Below are 19,729 nucleotides of genomic sequence, written 5' to 3' on the forward strand. Positions count from 1 at the left end.
AGGTCAGACTCCGATTCTGATTCTTGGAGTTAAAACTCCAAGACTCTGACTCCAGCTCTTTTACTTCGAAATTAGTCCGACTCCGACTCCTGGAAGTGCAATGGGCTCGGAGGAGAAATTAACCAATGCTGTGGAGTCAGTGTTGGAATCTTGAGATCGGAGTAGGACTAACTTTGGGGTAAAGAGAATCGGAGTTGGGACTCGAAGGTTTTAAAATTCCAGAACCGGAGTTGCTTATTTTCCATCCGAGTTCACAACTCTATCAAGACTGTGGACTCCGAGTCGGAGTCGGACTGATTCTCGTACATCGGAGTCGGAAGACTAAAATGTTAGGGCTGCAGCTGGAGTTGGAATCTTATTTTCCCTCCGACTCCGCAACCCTGGAAATAACTGATTCCGAGTCTTTGAATTTTAGAATCTCCTACTCCGACTCTTTTACCCCAAAGTCAATCTAGCTTCAACTTCGATTCCTAAAGGCTTAGAACCTCCGACTTTGACACTTTTACTCCAAACCCCTTCGACTTTTTATTCCAAAATCAGTCCAACTCGAACTCCGTAAACATGGTTCAAAATGGTCAAATAAAAGAGCTATAAATTTTTAACCACTTAAAATTTTTAAATTTTATGCGTGTAACAGTTCATTTAATAACGTTGTAAACGTACAAATTTTCCAAAAAATTGCAGTTTTATCAATTCGCAGTTTTTTTTTAATTAGTTCATTTATAACGCTATTTAATTTATTTTTACTTTTCAGCAACAAGTCTTTATTTATTTTTACATGCGTTTCTGGATACATTTTCAACAATTGCAGACGAAACACACTTCTCTAAGTTCTTAGCTTTCTAATTTTCGAATCCTTTCCCTTTATGGGGAACACATTATGTGCAAATATCGTGTTTAGAGATTATAGTAGAGGTGGGGAAAAGAAAAAATAACATAGTATTCGCCAGATTTCAATTTTTTCTTGTGCTTTTCCTAAGTGCGTGGACTTAAACCTCTTGTGCTTTAAACCTCTCACATCTAAAATGTTTAATATTTGCTTTACAAACAATAATACGTAATGGAACAAAATGTGATCTTTCGATTTAAAAATTATCTTTTTTCATTCAAAATGCTTGGAAATAGATTTAAAAATTAAGTACAGGCATTTCGTAGAGTATATAAATAAAAAGAACGAAATGAAGCCTGAACGATTTCAAGAAAAAGCTTCGACGCATGGAAAACAATTGTAAATATTTTATTTACTTCATTACCATGGATGGATAAAGAATGGAAGTACTTTGTACAAACATAGCATACTACATGCCCCATAAAAATATTTGCTTAAAATCAGTGAAAAAGAAATTTATACTTTTTTGGGAGGTTGCCGTTAGAAATTAGAGGATCAATATGTCTCCACCCTGTTTTTCAGATCACAGATCCTTCAGTTGTCTAAAGAATATAATAGTGCCTAGTACTATTAGCAAAAATAAAATGTATGAAACATAAGACTAACACCTCTAAGTCTATTTCGAAGTCACGTTTCTTCGATTTTTTTTTTTTTTTTTTCATTTTTTATTTTTTTTTCTTTTATTTATATTTTTTGATATTTACGTTTTGTGAAAAATCCTCGGGTAACGGGAAAAAAGGAAGGTCGTTTTGGAAGTTAGTTATCGGATAAAAGTAAAAGTAGCATTTGCAGAGAATGAAATATTTCTGAAGAGCGATTAGAAGCCTGGAGAGCGTTGTGAGTAATAAAGTCAACTTCACAGAGATTATCTATAAAAAGTTGTGTCACCAAATGGTTAGCGAAAAATCCTTGGGGGATTTAAAAAAAAAAATGACGATCATTTCCGGATTTGGTGGTTAGTTATCTGCTGAAAGAGTTTTATTTATTTATACAGAATCTAATCAGTTTCACATACATAAAGCGCATTTGCCCCTGATAAAACATTGATATTTTAAACAGAAATGATTAACAATCAGGGTACAGGTGGAAATTGAACTCACGATTTCCGACAGATGAAGTGAAGCTTTAATCACAGGGCCAAGGATGCCACCTTCCTTAACGTAACATTTAACTTACAAAAACAATATTTTAATTAACAAAATTAACATTTGGATTGAGACATGAGAGATACACATCTTTGAAGAGCGAAGGACAGTTTTACAGAGATTGTCATGAAGAATACCACCCATGGTTTGCGAAAAATCTTTGGGTAATAATCTTTGGGTAATTGGAGAAAATGAAGGTCATTTCCCGATTTTGCACTACATAATACAGTAGTACCTCCTTTAAGGGACACCTCTATTTAAAGGACACTTTTTCTGGTCCCAGTCCCTTTGAATCAGGACCTCCATGCACAGAACCGTGTCTAAGGGGAGGGATTTAAGGGTTAAACCCCTTCCATTGGGGCAAAAATATGAACCAAATGAAGAAAATGTATATTTGACTTTTTATTTTAATGTTAAAGTTTGTGCGCAGCAAAAATAAAACTTTCCTCTGAAGTTTTTCTGTAATATACGACTGTTAGAGCTTTACCAACTGGAATAATATTTTGGAAAATCTATGGTGGAAGGAAGTTATGATGGATTCGGCATCTGTTGCAGCTATGAAGATGCATTAGTGATTGTGCTTCGTAATGTAATTTGCATCTGCAATAAGCTCTTTCTTGTTCAGAGAATTAAGCATCATTTCAGAATATAAAACCTGATCTACTTGCTGCATTATAAAATTATCTATGTACTGTTTTTAAGACTAATTGCAATATATCGCATAATAAACAGATTTGATTAAAAATAAACAAAGTTTGATTAAAAAGAAGCTTTAAAATGATGGTATACTGCGGTCATTGTGCAGCCCGAATTATCCTTGGGGGGTAGGGAGGGTTCACAGCTATCCTTACAGTCATAAAAATGTCAAGTCATACTGGGATCGGCAGTTTGGGAGGGATTGAACTCCCTCCCCCCTCTCGGATAAAGATTTAGAAGCATTAAAACTCCACCCTTTATGAAAATCTGGACACGGGCCTGTCCATGCATTTGCCTCTCATTAAGGGACACTCTTTTTAAGGGACAGTCACAAAGAAAAATTACACAGAAATTATGAATTTAATTTATGAATTTAATTATGAATCTAAAGCATTAGAAATATCGAAAGTATTAGAATTCAAGGTGCCTTTTTTGTCCAAAAATTAACTACACAAATAAGTATTCTAAAATTTTTGCTAAGACCAACATTCATACTTTTCCCTCTCATCAATTTTTTTTAAATGGGCTAAACCCTAACAGATAGTGTGCCGCTTATGAGAAGCTTTGTATACATAACTGAAAATATGATCACACTTTTTTTCGCATTGTAAGTTACATGACATAAATCAAATCCATGTTACAGATTAATTCAAAACTATAATTAATGAAAATCAGTTACAAAACTGATACTACAAAATTATCGATACAATTTTAATATTCTTTTTTCTTTTTTCTTTTTTTTTCAGTTTGAATAATTCAACATTTTATTTAGCATCTATATAAGAAACATTTTCAGTAATTCATCTTAAATGTTATTAGTTTACGTTTATTATGAAATTATTCTAGGTTTACAGAGCATGCATGAACTCATCTACCTCCGAAGAAGAGACACCTCTATTTAAGGGGCAAATTGTCCGGTCCCCTTAGTGTCCCTCATTGAGAGGTTCTACTGTATACGAAATACATAAAAATCAACGAATGAAATTTGAGAAACATAACAGCATCGAAATTTTGCAGGTAAGTTATCTGCTAAAAAGTGGAAGAGTAACATTTGCGTTAATGAAACATCGCTGAAGAGCGATTATATAAATGTGTATATATATATATATATATATATATATATATATATATATATATATATATATATTATACGTTTCGACTTGAGAACCTACTCCGGTTTTTCGTCGGTTTAAAAGGGATTACTCTACACAAAAAACAGTTTATGTAAGTTAGCAGCCAGTCAAGCACTGAAATGTGACTGGTCGCCAATGTCACATTTTAAACCTGATTATTTATGTCTAGAAAATACCTTTGTGCTATGCATTAAAATAAAATGCCGACATTCAAGTTCAGTGCCAGGTTACATTGTATTATTTCAGAACTATTGCGGTCAACTTGGTTTCAACAATGCCTGACCGATACAAGAACCATGTATATATATATAAAAACATGCTTCATTTCCCGAAAATTGTTTCGAAATCTTTAATTATTTTCTATTAATGTTAAATAAATTAGCCCAGTTTTGCAATTATCTCCATTAACTTTTGTGAGAAGCTTTAAGGCTTTAAATAAATGCGTTCAGTTGAATGCTTTGAATAGAGAAAATAATAGGATCATCTTTCGCTTGTTTGAGGTCATCCATTGAAATCTCTTTACTTAGACCGATGTAGACTTTCAAATGTAGAAGTTAAACGGCAGATCGCATTAGCATGACTCATGGACACTTTAGAAACATATGTTTTTCTGAAGGAAGCCTTGCTATTAAATTCTTCTTTTCTTTTAATTAAGCTCGATTGATTGATATTATATTTCACCCTCAGGGCTTAATTTCTAACAAAAGAAGTGCGGGACCCCTAAACTCTACCGAACACATATTCATTCGTAAAAAGAAAAAAAAAAAAGAAAAAAAAACCGAGCCGATGTGTGCATCACATGACTTACTTTTACGCCAATTTGATGATACTAGTGCCTTGGAGTAAGCAAGGAAACACTAAATATTTTAACCCCTAGTTTATTACGAACCGAAGCAAAAAAAAAACATTTTACACAGATTTATTTCGCCATTATTGGCAATTTTAATGTGATTCCACGGTTAACTCCCTAAATATCGCCAATAGAGGCCGAATTGAAACCAGATTAAAAAAAAAACCTTGGCGGCCAAAAACCTGGCAATATATCGCCAAGTGTCCGCCAAATTATAACCCCCTTGAGTTTGCATCGAAATTAACAATGATTCCCCCCCCCCCAAAAAAAAAGGTGCAAAAGACCAAAAAGACCATTTTTGAAACATCCGAATGCAACCAAAAGGGAGGTGCACAATTAGACCCCACTACCCAGGGCTGGGGAGTCGGAGTCGGATTGATTTTGGGGTAAAGGAGTCGGAGTTGTTAGAAAACATTCCGACTCCGACTCCGGGCTTCTCTTTTTCTTCCCCTTTCGCTGACTCTCCTAGCATTTTTTAAAAACTGACTACCAATTGGTTCGATTACATGAATAATAAAAAATTATTAAATATAAACTAAAAACCCGACTGCGTAATAACCAAAAAAACTAAAACGAAAAATGTATAAACCCAGTAATTTAGAATGTTATTAAGTACTATTGAATAACTACACCGTTGAAATAGTTTTATAACTGTACATAGATAAGACAAATCATTAATTCAAAAGCAGAATAGAAGGATCAACAGTCGGGGTCCATTCAAATTTTACGGAATTTCTTGAATCAGAAAGGAATGGGCCCCGACTGGTGATCCTTCTATTCTGCTTTTGAATTAATGATTTGTCTTATCTATGTACAGTTATAAAACTATTTCAACGGTGTAGTTATTCAGTAGTACTTAATAACATTCTAAATTACTGGGTTTATACATTTTTCGTTTTAGTTTTTTTTGGTTATTACGCAGTCGGGTTTTTAGTTTATATTTAATAATTTTTTATTTTACACTTTTCAGTTAATTTTCATTGACTTAGTTATTATGATTATGAGACGGCATATTTCCCAATCTTGCCATTTCATTGAGAGAGTTTGTTTGTATCGTGAAGTTTATTAAGTAACTTGCGATGGTCTAAACTACTGGTAATTAGTCCCTCTAGGGACCTTCCCCTTTCGGTAAAAATGCGCGAACTTCGGTCAACCACAGCACAGCTATATACAGTCGAGTCCCGACTTACGCGAGGGATGCGTTCCAAGACTTCGCGTAAGTTGAAATTTCGCGCTGTAGAAAAGGGTATGTATTCAAATTTTTTTGAAACATACCAAATTCTTTAAGACACTTATAAACACCCCTCAAACTGCTTTAAAGCATTCCTCAACAAAACATTAAAGTTTCTTATAGTTAAGAACTGTACTTTTACTGTATTTAAAACATAAAAAAACTGCTTCATTCAACATAAAAAAAACTGTTAAGATGCACAAAATAAATGATCAATGGCAGGGAAAGACATAAAATAAAACTACATGGCACGTGCATCACTCATACTTAATATTGTGCTACCGCCGACGTACTTTTTAGTTAAGCATCTTGACAAACTTTAGTTGAAACAGTGAACTAAGGTGCCATTTTATTTCATCAACTTTAATATTGTTACAAATCCTGTAAATAGTAATTATTGTAGTAACGTAACCTGTAAATAGTTTCCCGTAATGAATATACAACCCCTTTTCATATGGCTAAAGTATACAACCCCCTATTCTTTTTTTCTTATTTCATTCACTGATTTTATCAATGAAAGTGTAGTTGTAGAACGTTGTAGTATTTTCTGGAATTTTTGAGAGCTCTCTTTTCGGTATGTATATAAACGGTTACGCTGGATAAAGAGTCAGTTTTGATTGAGAATTTGTACTGAGAGTATGTATTAGCTCTGTTTATAGCGAAGCATTTCGCTGTGTTGTTTTCGTATTTGGAAGTAAATACGTGTGTAACCGTTGAGTTTACGGTGTTGAGTGATATTTGCTTAATTGCTGATGATTATTTTAGCAGTTGTTAACGATTTCTCCTGTACATAGTGTAAATAAAGCTCCTGTGTTTTTATCAAGAACTGTGTCATCCTTTCAAGAAAGTGGAAGTCGCACCGGATCCGTTACAATTGGCGCCAAACGTGGGGCTTCTTCTGGACTTTCTTGGAGTAAGTGTGACTTTGGACATTTTTTTTCATAAAGACTTTTTGAATTTGGACTTTATTTTTATGGTGATTACTCGCGCAATGGATGAACAATTAAAACAACTTCTTGACGCAATCAACTCTGTGAAGGGTGATATGGCGGCTAATCAAGAACAATTGAAAAATGAATTAGCGACTAACCAAGAACAATTGAAAAATGAATTGGCGACTAACCAAGAACAGTTAAATAGTGATTTAACTGCTAAAATTACTACAAGTCAAGATGAAATAAAAAGTGACCTAACGTCGATGAAAACCATGATGGAGAATCAACTAACCGCCATGGGAGATAAAGTTGATGCTCTGGAAGAAAAATTTGATACTGTGGAAGAGCGTATCGCCAATGTGGAAAATAAGTTGGAAGAAGAAGACAAGAAATTTACTTCATTTAAGGAAGAAATAATTAAAGACATGGAAAGGAGATTGGCGACCGCGGAAAGCAGCTCTGTACAGTTTTGCGCTCCCACATCTGTTGCTCGACCGTCCATTAAACTGGCCACATTTGATGGGAAAGGTTCGTGGCAGGTGTACAAGACCCAATTCATGATAGTGGCGGAAGCGAACGGATGGGACTCTGCTACCAAGGCCTGCCATCTTGCAGCATCCCTGAGAGGTGACGCAGCGGACATTCTTCAGACCCTTCCGGACAGCCAGCGCCTGGATTTCGCCGCCCTCAGATCTGCGTTGGAGCTTCGCTTCGGTGAGAAGTGCCAGAAAGATTTCAGCCGACTCCAGTTGAAGACCCGTTTCCAGAAAACCGGGGAAACCCTGCAAGAGCTAGCGGCGGACGTCGAGAGACTGTCTCATCTTGCTTTTTGCGACTGTCCTGCGGATGTTCGAGACAACCTGGCACTCAACTACTACATCGACGGGGTTCGAGATCCGGAAATCCAGCTCTACGGATGGCGGATGTCAAAGACCTGAGTTCTGCTGTTGTGTATGCGATGAAGTTGGAGGCCGCCCAGCAAGCAACCCGCAAAGATCGTCATTCAATCCGCGGCGTGAAAACTGATGAGCCTGATCCGGTTTCGTCACGCTTTGCTGAACTGGAAAAGCAAATAAAAGAAATTGTAGGAATCCTCAAAAGGACTTCGGCTCCCAAGTACCAAAATGGACAATCACTTAAGTGCTGGAAATGTGGCGGCGAGGGTCACTTACGAAGAAACTGTGAAGCTCGCCAAGAAACCAGAGGGAAGAGCACCTCTCCCTCCCAGGTCCAGGAAAACTAAGCCATGGCAATCTCGCGGGGCGGAGGTCGCCAAATTGGAATGAGCCCCATCTTAAAGTTTTCCAGATTTCATCGACGAGTGGCGGCAGTAATGGACTGTTTGTTTACGCATACGTAAACGGGTTTCCCTGCGAACTGATTATTGACACTGGAGCCAATGTTACAATCATTAGAACAGATGTGGCTCGTCAATTTGGACTCAACATTCTATGGACGCCGCCCTGTGTTACCCTCCAAACTGTGACAGGTGACAAGATCGAGATTGAAGGTAAAGTAAACTTAGAAATTGTGTTTGGAAATGCCACTTACCATCATACGGCATTCGTTGCTGCTATCACAGACCCCTTCATTCTTGGATTGGACTTTTTAAAGAAGTATGACTTCAACCTCGACTTCAAGACAAATGAGCTGCACTCGATGAGAGAAGACATAGCCGTTTTCCCCGCAGAAAGTGATGTAAAATCCGCTCATCAAATAATAGCCCAAACAGATTTATCGATTCCCTCAAGGTCAGAATCATTAATACCTGGCTCCATTGAAGAAAGCAATAGTTTTCGATTTGGACTCATTGAATACCCCAACTTAAGCCATAGCCCAAAAGGAGTGCTGGTAGCATCTACGCTGGTGGATCTTTCTAAAGATGTAATTCCTGTGCGAGTCGTCAACGTGAGTGAAAGGCCAAGAAATATCCGGAAAGGTGAAGTGCTGGCAACTTGTACTACAGTAAACTGCATCATTAGAAGAATCAATTCCCACGAGACTGTGTCTTCTGAGTCCTTGACATCGAAGTTAATTGGGAGTGCACCCTTATCGAAAGATCAAAGAACTGCTGCGGAACAATTGGTGGATGACTTCAAGCATCTGTTTTCATCTACATCGGAGGATGTTGGCCGTACGAATTTAACGCAGCATAGGATCTACACTGGAGAACACCCCCCTATTAAACAGCATCCAAGACGACTACCGTTCGCCAAGAAGGCAGAGGTTGAGACCCTCCTGAAAGAGATGAAGGAGAATGATGTAATCGAACTTTCTATCCAGTCCTTGGGCCTCTCCCATCGTCTTGGTCCGAAAGAAAGATGGCTCCACCAGATTTTGTGTCGATTACCGACGGCTGAATGAAATCACCAAGAAAGACATCTACCCTCTTCCACGGATAGACGACACCTTGGACACTCTTTCCGGACACAAGTGGTTTTCGACCCTGGACTTGAAGAGCGGCTACTGGCAGGTTGAGATACACCCTGATGACCGAGAGAAGACAGCGTTTACAACTGGACAAGGCTTATGGCAGTTTAAAGTGATGCCCTTCGGCCTCTGCAATGCACCAGCTACGTTCGAGCGTCTTATGGAGACAGTGTTAAGAGGACTTTCTTACGAATCCTGTCTGGTCTACTTAGACGATATCATCATCGTGGGACGCAGTTTCGAAGAACATCTGGCAAATCTTAGGAAGGTGCTGCAAAAGCTTAAGGAAGCCAATCTGAAGTTAAGCCCGTCCAAATGTAATTTGTTCCGCCGGGAAGTGAACTACCTTGGTCACATCATCTCTTCTGAAGGTGTACAAACCGATCCAGAAAAGGTATCTGCGGTCAGGAGTTGGAGTCGTCCCGAAAACATCCATCAGCTGCGAAGTTTCCTGGGGCTCTGCACGTACTACAGGAAGTTTGTAAAGGGTTTTTCCAACATCGCACGACCTTTGCATAAGCTGACGGAGAGCAAGCAAAAGTTTGAATGGTCCAAAGAATGCGAAGATGCATTTCTACGACTGAAGGAGGCTTTAACATCAGCGCCTATCCTCGCCTATCCTCAGCCTGAAAAATCCTTCATCCTGGACACTGATGCGAGCAACTAGGGCATCGGAGCTGTTTAATCCCAAGAAATTGACGGCAATGAACATGTCATCGCTTACTGGAGCAAATGCTTATCAAAGTCGGAGCGAAATTACTGCGTCACCAGAAAGGAGTTACTGGCCATAGTGAAAGCTGTAGAACACTTCCATCATTACCTCTACGGCTCAAAGTTTCTGCTTCGGACGGATTATGCTTCGTTAACTTGGCTTTTGAACTTCAGGAATCCAGAAGGCCAGATAGCCAGGTGGATACAGCGGCTCCAGGAATATGAGATGGATATCAAGCACCGAAAAGGGTTGTCTCACGGTAATGCAGACGCTTTATCAAGGAGACCCTGTCCTGAGAACTGCAATTATTGTTCCCGAATCGAGAAACAGTATGGAACGACTAGCCCTACTGCCTATCAGGTGACAGTGACTCCAACATCTTCAGAACCTGATCCATGGAGTGACGACCAAGTTCGAAAAGATCAACTTGAAGACCCCGACATAAAACCAATTTTGGAGTTCGTGGAGAGTGACAGTCGGCGACCTAGCTGGCAGGACGTTTCCATCTTTAGTCCTGCAACACAAAGATACTGGGCTTTATGGAACTCGCTCCATTTACGGAACGGCGTGCTACACCGAAAATGGGAATCTGATGACGGCAAAACGTCTAGGTGGCAGTTACTACTTCCCCGATCAAGGATTTCAGATGTTCTGAAAGAAATACATAGTAGTGCGACTGGAGGACATTTTGGTGTCTTGAAAACCCTCAATAAAGTTCGGGAGCGCTTCTTCTGGAGCAAGGCGAAGGATGACGTGGAGAAGTGGTGCCATTCTTGTGACGCCTGTGCTGCTCGTAAAGGACCGAAGAAGAGGAACAGAGGGAAGCTACATCTGTACAACGTTGGAGCTCCTTTCGAACGAATTGGGATCGACATCCTGGGTCCTCTACCAAGAACTGCTGATGGGAACAAATACATTCTTGTTTCCATCGACTACTTCACCAAATGGCCGGAAGCATATCCCATTCCAGATCAAGAGGCTACCACCGTAGCAGAGACTCTAGTCCAACATTGGATCTCGAGATACGGGACACCTTTGCAGATTCATTCCGATCAAGGGAGGAATTTCATCTCTGCTGTGTTTAAGGGCCTATGTCAAATTCTCGGAATTGAGAAAACTAGGACAACACCACTACACCCACAATCGGACGGCATGGTGGAGAGATTTAACCGCACAATCCTGAATAATCTCTCACTTATGGTCTCCAGAAATCAACAGGGTTGGGACAAGAAGCTACCTTTGTTCCTGCTGGCCTACCGCAGTGCTGTCCACGAGACTACTGGATTTGCCCCATCTCAGATGCTCTTCGGACGAGAGCTTCGGCTACCTTGTGATCTCGTCTTCGGTCGTCCTCCGGATGCGCCTGCATCGCCTGAGGAATACATCCAGGATCTCCAGGCCCGGTTGGAAGACGTTCATAACTTCGCACGAGAGCGAATCAACATCGCGGCGGAGAAGATGAAGACCCGATACGACACAAGGTCTACTGGACATGAATTCAACGAAGGCGACAAGGTTTGGTTATGGAATCCCATCCGACGGAAAGGTCTGTCACCCAAATTGCAGTCGCATTGGGATGGACCCTACTAAGTCCTTAACCGACTAAATGACGTCGTAGTGAGGATCCAAAAATCACCTAATGCAAAACCTAGGGTTGTACATTATGATCGGTTAGCCCCATACTATGGCCATAGTTCATGAGTATTACGTAAACAACAATGGCTGATAACATAAAAGTTGTAGATAATTTTTGCTTTTAATGTTTAGTAATATTTCTTGTTATTACTGTGTTTCCTTTGCACTATTGGTTATTATTTAATGTGTGTAATTGTGAACTTGTGATAGAAGTTTGGCACCCTTTCTGGGGATTGTACTGCCCGGGACGTGCAGTCCTTAGGAAGGGGGCAATGTTACAAATCCTGTAAATAGTAATTATTGTAGTAACGTAACCTGTAAATAGTTTCCCGTAATGAATATACAACCCCTTTTCATATGGCTAAAGTATACAACCCCCTATTCTTTTTTTCTTATTTCATTCACTGATTTTATCAATGAAAGTGTAGTTGTAGAACGTTGTAGCATTTTCTGGAATCTTTGAGAGCTCTCTTTTCGGTATGTATATAAACGGTTACGCTGGATAAAGAGTCAGTTTCGATTGAGAATTTGTACTGAGAGTGTGTATTAGCTCTGTTTATAGCGAAGCATTTCGCGGTGTTGTTTTCGTATTTGGAAGTAAATACGTGTGTAACCGTTGAGTTTACGGTGTTGAGTGATATTTGCTTAATTGCTGATGATTATTTTAGCAGTTGTTAACGATTTCTCCTGTACATAGTGTAAATAAAGCTCCTGTGTTTTTATCAAGAACTGTGTCATCCTTTCAAGAAAGTGGAAGTCGCGCCGGATCCGTTACAATATTTTAGAAAGAAAAAAGAAAGAAAGACGCCAAGTGGTTACTTGATGCACTAATAAAGTGATGCGGGGACTAGTATGGTGAAGAGAACTTTCGCTATCAATGACGCAATAGGGATAAAATGTATTCACGAAATCAATATTTAGGACACAATAACGAAACCGATACTTCCTTCCAAAAAAAAAAAAAAAAAATCGTACTGCAGAAGAGGAATTCGCGTTAGTCCTAAAATTCGTTACTCGGGAAAAACTCGCGTTATAGCCATTTCGCGTAAGTCGAATCGCGTTGTAGCGGGAGTCGACTGTAAACAGCCTGTATAACTCATGATGACGCGAAATCGGAAACGTCGTCAGTCAAATCTTTTCGTTCTTTCGGTGCTTAATTGCACAGGTATATTTTGATGAGGACTACAATCTGTGTGCTTTGCCTCCCTTACGCATGATATAGATTTTTATTACACATATAAACAACACATGAAAGAATTTACATCACAAAGAAGGGAAAGTACAGCCGGAGCGGGGGTGGGAGTCGAACCCACCACCTCAAGTGTGCCAATGTCAAGCAGTCACTCAGACCGCTCGGCTACAGAAGCCCCCCGTCACTCAAATCTTTCTCGCAAAACTAAAAAAAGCCTGTCAAGAAAGTACACGTCGCGAAACTCAGTCCCTTCAGTCAAAACAAAAGCAACGTGTTAGAGATGAAAATCGAATTTTAGTCGACTTTCTTTCTTTTGGTGCTTATTGCACGGATTTATTTTGATGAGGACTACAATCTGAGTGTTTTGCCTTCGTTACGCATAATATATTTTTTATTACAGCACAGATTGCATATAAAGAACACATGAAACAATTTACATCAGAAAGAGGGGAAAGTACATCTGGAGCAAAGGTGTCTTGACCCACCGCCTCAAGTGAGAGAAACAATCGCTTAGACCACTCGGCCACTGGTACCCCAATTAGTAGACTTAGTTAACAAAAAATTCAGAAGTGAAAACTACCTGCATTTGTCGCACGCAGGTAGCGTGCGACACCCAGCGTGCGCCAATCCCAAACTGACAAAATGGCAACTGGTTTTTGAAATGGTACTTTTAATTACTGTCATGTGTTTAGTGACACTCCAAAGGTTAAGACAAATCGATTGATGTAAGAATTACCAAAATTGGCCAAGGCGTTTAGCCTGTAGAACGCCACATAGAAACGGAAATACATACATAGACTGATAAACACATTACCCTCCTTTGCGTCGCGCACGCGCAGTCGGGTAAAAAGATACTAATGAGATGCTTGCTTTTTAACTTAACTAATAGCAACTGCCAGCAAACGGTTTTGTTACTAACATTTTCAAGTAATCACTTTCAAATAAAAGTAGAAACATAGTGTTTTGTTCGATCTCAGTTATAAAATAGTAAAAGAAACGTAGCAAATTAGTAAATCGAGGCCCGTAGCTAAGGTTGAAACGTTTAAGGGTGATCGGCAAATTCAAAAAAGTTCTGGCGCGAAAACACGAATCCAAAAGATCCCATGAAATAATCTAATAGTTTTTTCTTTATTAAGACTATTTCTATAAGCTTGGTTCTCACTAAAACGTATGGAACAAAATAAGTGTAAATGATTTCTTGATTACAAGACTCAATAATTGCAGTTAATCTTAAAATCTTCATATTAAGGTTAATTCTAAAGCAGCCAATAAAATTTAAATTAAAAATTTAGCGAAGGAGAAATATAGGTATAGTAAAAGCTATTGGTACAAATTTGTATACCGCCGCATTTTGTGTAAAATTAGCTCCTGACATATATGTACCCTATTTTCGTTGCAATTCTATTGATGAAATATAATTTAAAATATATTCGCGAAAATTTTCAGAATTAAAATATTTATATTTTTTATAAACTCTGAAATTAACTTTGGGTGCCATCTAGCAGATGGGTGTCACCCGGGGCGCAAACCACACCCTCTCAAGAACTTGGATTTAGAAAAGAAACTTTTTTCCCCCTCAAGTTACAGCTTTCAAAAATTGAAAGCACACGATTTGATCAATGTCTATTTGTTAAACATTAAAGGGGGGCAAATTACAGATAATCCTTTTTAAATTTTTTAAAAGGGACTTTTAAGTCATCTCACTTTTTAACTCGTAACTATTGGAAAATTTGATTTTTAAATTGAATTTCTGACGTTGTATGCGTCTTGGGTTTACACTTAAAAACAAAATGCGAAATTTTCATAAAAAGGAATTAATACTTCAATCTCTGTTTAGAGGTTTTCCCCCTTCACCTGAAGGGAGAAAAAGAGTTGAAAAAATACGATTAAAAAAAATTTAAAAAAATTCGGAGTCGGAGTTGGAGTCGGGCGTTTCAAAATGCAGGAGTCGGAGTCGGCCACTTTCCTTCCGACTCCGCAGCCCTGCCACTACCAAATTTCAACATTCTACGGCATACCGTTTTTGAGTTATGCGAGATACATACGGACGTCACGAGAAAACTTGCTGTAATTAACTCAGTATGTATTAACTGTATTAAAAGAAAGAAAAAGAAAAAGAAAAAAAAAACAACATTCATTCGGGGATGAGTAAAATGGAAATTAAGGCCAATTTTTGAGTGAAATTTTTTCGCGAATACAATATTTCCTTTACTATGTAAAAGGAAGTAATAATAGTCACGGGGCTGACTGACGAACGGAAGATATGCTTTTATTGCAAAAAGTTAATGTTAAAGTTGATACTAGTGTTGATTTCCTAAATTTATCTGAAATTATGTTCAATAAAGCAGAGCTTCTGTCCCATTACTGTCTCTTTTTCATTATTGTAAAACATATTCTCCCTAGTTGACTTGCACCACCAACCTTTCGGCTAACAGCCGAACTTTCTAGTCGATTGCGTCTCAGTTTTTTCGCTACATTTGAATTGTTAAACGATTCGTATGAAACAAAGCTCTGCGCATGCGCGTCGAAGTTGACAGTGGGAACGCTTTTTAATGTTTTTTTTTAACGCTTTTTAATATATATATATATTTTTTTAATTCATTCCGTTCGGTCGCCAATGTCACATAAAAAGCATATCTTCAAAACCAAAAAAAAAAAAAAAAAACCGCGAAGTACAGGAATGGCTTTTACCGAATGTCTTCATATCCAAAAGCTCACTATTTTGAATTGGAAAAGGGGTTCCCTGGAACCCCAAAACACGTGTATGCAGTAATTTGCTAATTTTGTGCATTAAAACGTTGTTGATTTTCACTCACTTCTCTGCACAGAGGTATTTATTTATTTCTTACTAAGTACAGGACCTGAGCTCACACAGTATAAGCTCTGTATCCCGAGACGTTTTAATGAACTTTTCAGTTGTTAAAATTAAAAAAAAGTCAAAACTTGATGTAAAATATAATGTACGAGAGGAAATATTTTAAGAAATCCTGCTCTTCTGTGTCGGTATTGTTCAAGAAATAACAGCATAACAGCAGTTGTGGTTAGGCTGCGGAGTCGGCGGAAAAATGATCGACTCCGGCCAAGCCTTTGATGCAGAAAGAGCAGAGAGTGAAAACTTTATTAATATGCCAAAGCAAGATCATTCAAAAACTGTTAAGAAATTTAACAAGTAGCATGGTGTTTTAATTGATATTTGGATCCTTCAAAATAAAACATAAATAGTTAATGGTTTTGCAATTGCATGCATTTATGTGAATTTAATAAAAAAGCGAATTTAATATTTTTTTAGTAGATTGAAGTATGTAAATGTAACAAAATTTTAAATTTAAATTTAAAGAGCCGTCTAAGTTTAAAGTGTACCAAGATGAAAGTTAATACTAGCTCATACAGTGTTATACATACGTACGAAGATTTTTTAATTATTTTTTAATTAATAATGTTTTTAAAAATATTAAAAATTTTTTATTCAAGCACTAATGGCAGGATGACTTTTTGTGGAGTTTGGAAGTGGGAGTAGAGATGGGAGTAAAGGAGTCGCTTTTTTTTTTTAATTTAATTTTATTTATTTATTTATTTTATTTTATTTTTTATTTTTTTATTTTTTATTATTTTTTTGGATGCGTCATCCCGCGCGTCTACTTGCACTTACAGCACTGAGCACTGATCAAAACATTAAAACAATTACAAATTCATGTACTGAACTCATAGAACAAAGAACGAAAAAAAAGAAAAATATTTTAAAAAGCAGCAAAAAAGGCTAGATTTAATTTTGTCTCTCCGCTCCGAATGGTGTTTGCAGAGTTGTTTCTAATTTCCTAACTCCAACGAGGAAGCAACAAAATAACGAAAAATATTAAACGAAAATTCATCCACGAGCCTGCGAACCAAAATAAGCTTCGGAACGGTAGTGGTAGCGAAGCGCCGTTGACCTTGACCTTGATCATCAAAGAGACTGATTTTCTCGCCGGAGTGACCGAATCGAAATCAGCGAGAAAAATCTATAGGAAAGCAAGGAAGGTGGAAGCGCTCGATCGCTCCACCTCAAAACTCGTCGGATCTTATGATCGAATGCATCGGCACGAACACGAACGCTTCTTATCAAGAGAAATTATAATTTGTTTTTATCATGCCTGCACTCATGGTCATTATAAGTGATTATTAAAGCTCGGTTTTATACGGAAGATCCAAAAAAGAAAGAAATCAAATAACACTGTTAAACAAAAATTGCCTTTTTACTTCCTTTTACAAAAAAGGAAGTATTGTATTCGCAAAAAAAATTTCACTCAAAAGTCGACCTTAATTTCTATTTTGCTCACCCAAGAATGAATGCTGTTTTTTTTTCGACTCGACCACACGTGGAGCCAAGGAACGTACAGACACCCGAAATATCAATTTTGACGATCCCCGAGTTAATTACAACGATTTTTCTCGTGACGTCTGTGTATACGTATGTATGTGCGTATGTGTGTATTTATCTCGCATAACTCAAAAACGGTATGTCCTAGAAAGTTTAAATTTCGTACGCGGACTCCTAGTGGGGTCTAGTTGTGCACCTTCCCTTTTGGTTGCATTCGGATGTTCCTAAGGGGGTCTTTTGCCCCTTTTTGGGGAGAAATCATGGTTGCAACGTTTCATTGGCGACAAATTTGGCGACTTAATTTTTTTTTTCAAATCTGGTTTTGATTAGGCCACTGTTAATAACATTTAGAGAGTAAACTATTGAATCACGTTAAAATTGCCAACAACGGGACGAGTTGACCACACGTGGATAAGTGACTAAGAACGTATAGACACGCGAAATATCCATTTTGACGATTCCCGAGTTAATTACAACGAGTTTTCTCGTGACGTCTGTATGTACGTATGTATGTGCGTATGTATGTCGCATAACTCAAGAACGGCATGTCCCAGAAAGTTGAAATTTGGTACGTAGACTCCTAGTGTGGTCTAGTTGTGCACCTCCCCTTTTGGTTGCATTCGGGTGCTTCTAAAGGGGTCTTTTGCCCCTTTTTCGAGGGAAATCATTGTTAATTTCGATGTAAACTCAAGTGGTTTTATAATTTGTCGAACACTTGGCAATATATATCGCCAGTCTTTTGGTCGCCAAGTTTTGTGGCCAATTTGGCGACAAATTTGGGGATTTTTTTTTTTTTAAATCTGTTTCAATTTGGCCATTGTAGGTGATATTTAGAGAGTAAACTATTGAATCACATTAAAATTACCAGTAATGGGGAAATGACATTAAATTGGAGTAAAAGGAAGTCATGTGATGCACACATCAGCTCGTTTTGTTTCTTTTCAAGCAAAGCTAATATTTTGCTCAGAAACACTCATCGGTGCATAAAAATTATGATAACTTCTTTTTCTTGGCTCTTGTCTTTTTTTTTTTTTTTTTTTTTTTGTCAAACGATGAGTTAATGCTTATGTGAATTATAAACTACACTAAATTACTATACACTAAAATTATTATTATACGCTAAAAGTTTTAGTTTACCTGTAGTGTATCGGTATGGGCGTGCACAGAAATCTTGAGCCCCATCACAAATGACATTTCCGGACCCCCTCCATTTTGTTTACCTCTATATTTCACCCCGAGTTTTAAAAATATTGGGCCCCTTCAGGCTTGGGCCCGGGTCAACAGGTGTCCCTTCTATGGACACGCCCCTCTGCATCGGTGCACTTTACTCAGCAGATCACCTTTTAAGTAAAACCTCCCTTTGGAAATTAAAAATAACCATTTGAAGTCGGGGCCTCCTATAAACTACTACCTAACGTATATGACAACCTACCTATCCTGAGTTAAACACTAATTTAACAAAACGCGAAAGTCTTTTAAACTAAACCTACTCAGTAACATTAGGTAGTAGTTTATAGGAGGCCCCGACTTCAAATGGTTATTAAAAAGTAAGAGATGGTAATTAATTAGTTAGGTATTAAAATAATTCATCGTATAGTAATTAGAATCGGTGTTTATTTTATAATTGGGTGTTTAGTTTAGTTGATTTTTGTACAGGAATTGTAAAATAAATTTGATTTATACGTTTGGGTAGGAAATCGTATGTAAGTATGACCAATTATTTTTTTACTTTTTAGTTCCTCTCTGTTTTTTGAAGTCGGTTCTTTTTTTATTTGAAAATAATTTATTTTTTGCTTTTTAGTCGTGTAAAAGTACGTAGGGTAGAGTATCTAGCACACTCCTTACGTAGATCTCGAGTGAAAAAGCGTCTAACACAGGAGATGAAAACAGCTAAGATGAGCAAAGTAGAGAAAGAAATAGAAGAACACCGTCTCGAAGACTTCCGAAGGCTGAAGAAATGCTTTTTCAAATGCGCAGCTATTTACAAAAAAAAAATTGTCTTCATCATCAGTTTGACTTTATCAAAGCATGCTTTCCTAAAAAAAATCACGTCACTAAAAAACAACAGAAATCGCTTTACTTAGCCCATATAATTTGAAGAGTTTTCTTAATTTTTGAAGAATCCCATCTTCAGATACTGACCTGATGACCAAGGGATCACCTAGGAAGTATATACCTTTATAATGCGCATAACATTTTATACGATTGGCACTAAAAACTGATCTTCGTTCCTCTCTAGGATTTATTTGTGCGCTAGTTTAATTGGAACCATTTAAATGTCAATGGTTTTCCTAACTATTTTTTATTTCACAATAATACGTGTCACGTAACTCGTGAAAAAATTAGCATTTCTCTTTACTTGGCCACATTATAGATCAACATCACACTAGAAATAGAGTATCTACTGTGATGTTGTATATATGAAGATCAAAATACAGTCGAACCTCCATATATCGAACTTCCACATATCGAAATTTTCTATTTATCGAAATCCCAGCAAATTTCTATGTTCATTACATAGAAA

The sequence above is a fragment of the Uloborus diversus genome, chromosome 3 (genome assembly GCF_026930045.1).
Source record: "Uloborus diversus isolate 005 chromosome 3, Udiv.v.3.1, whole genome shotgun sequence".
NCBI classification, from domain to species: domain Eukaryota; kingdom Metazoa; phylum Arthropoda; class Arachnida; order Araneae; family Uloboridae; genus Uloborus; species Uloborus diversus.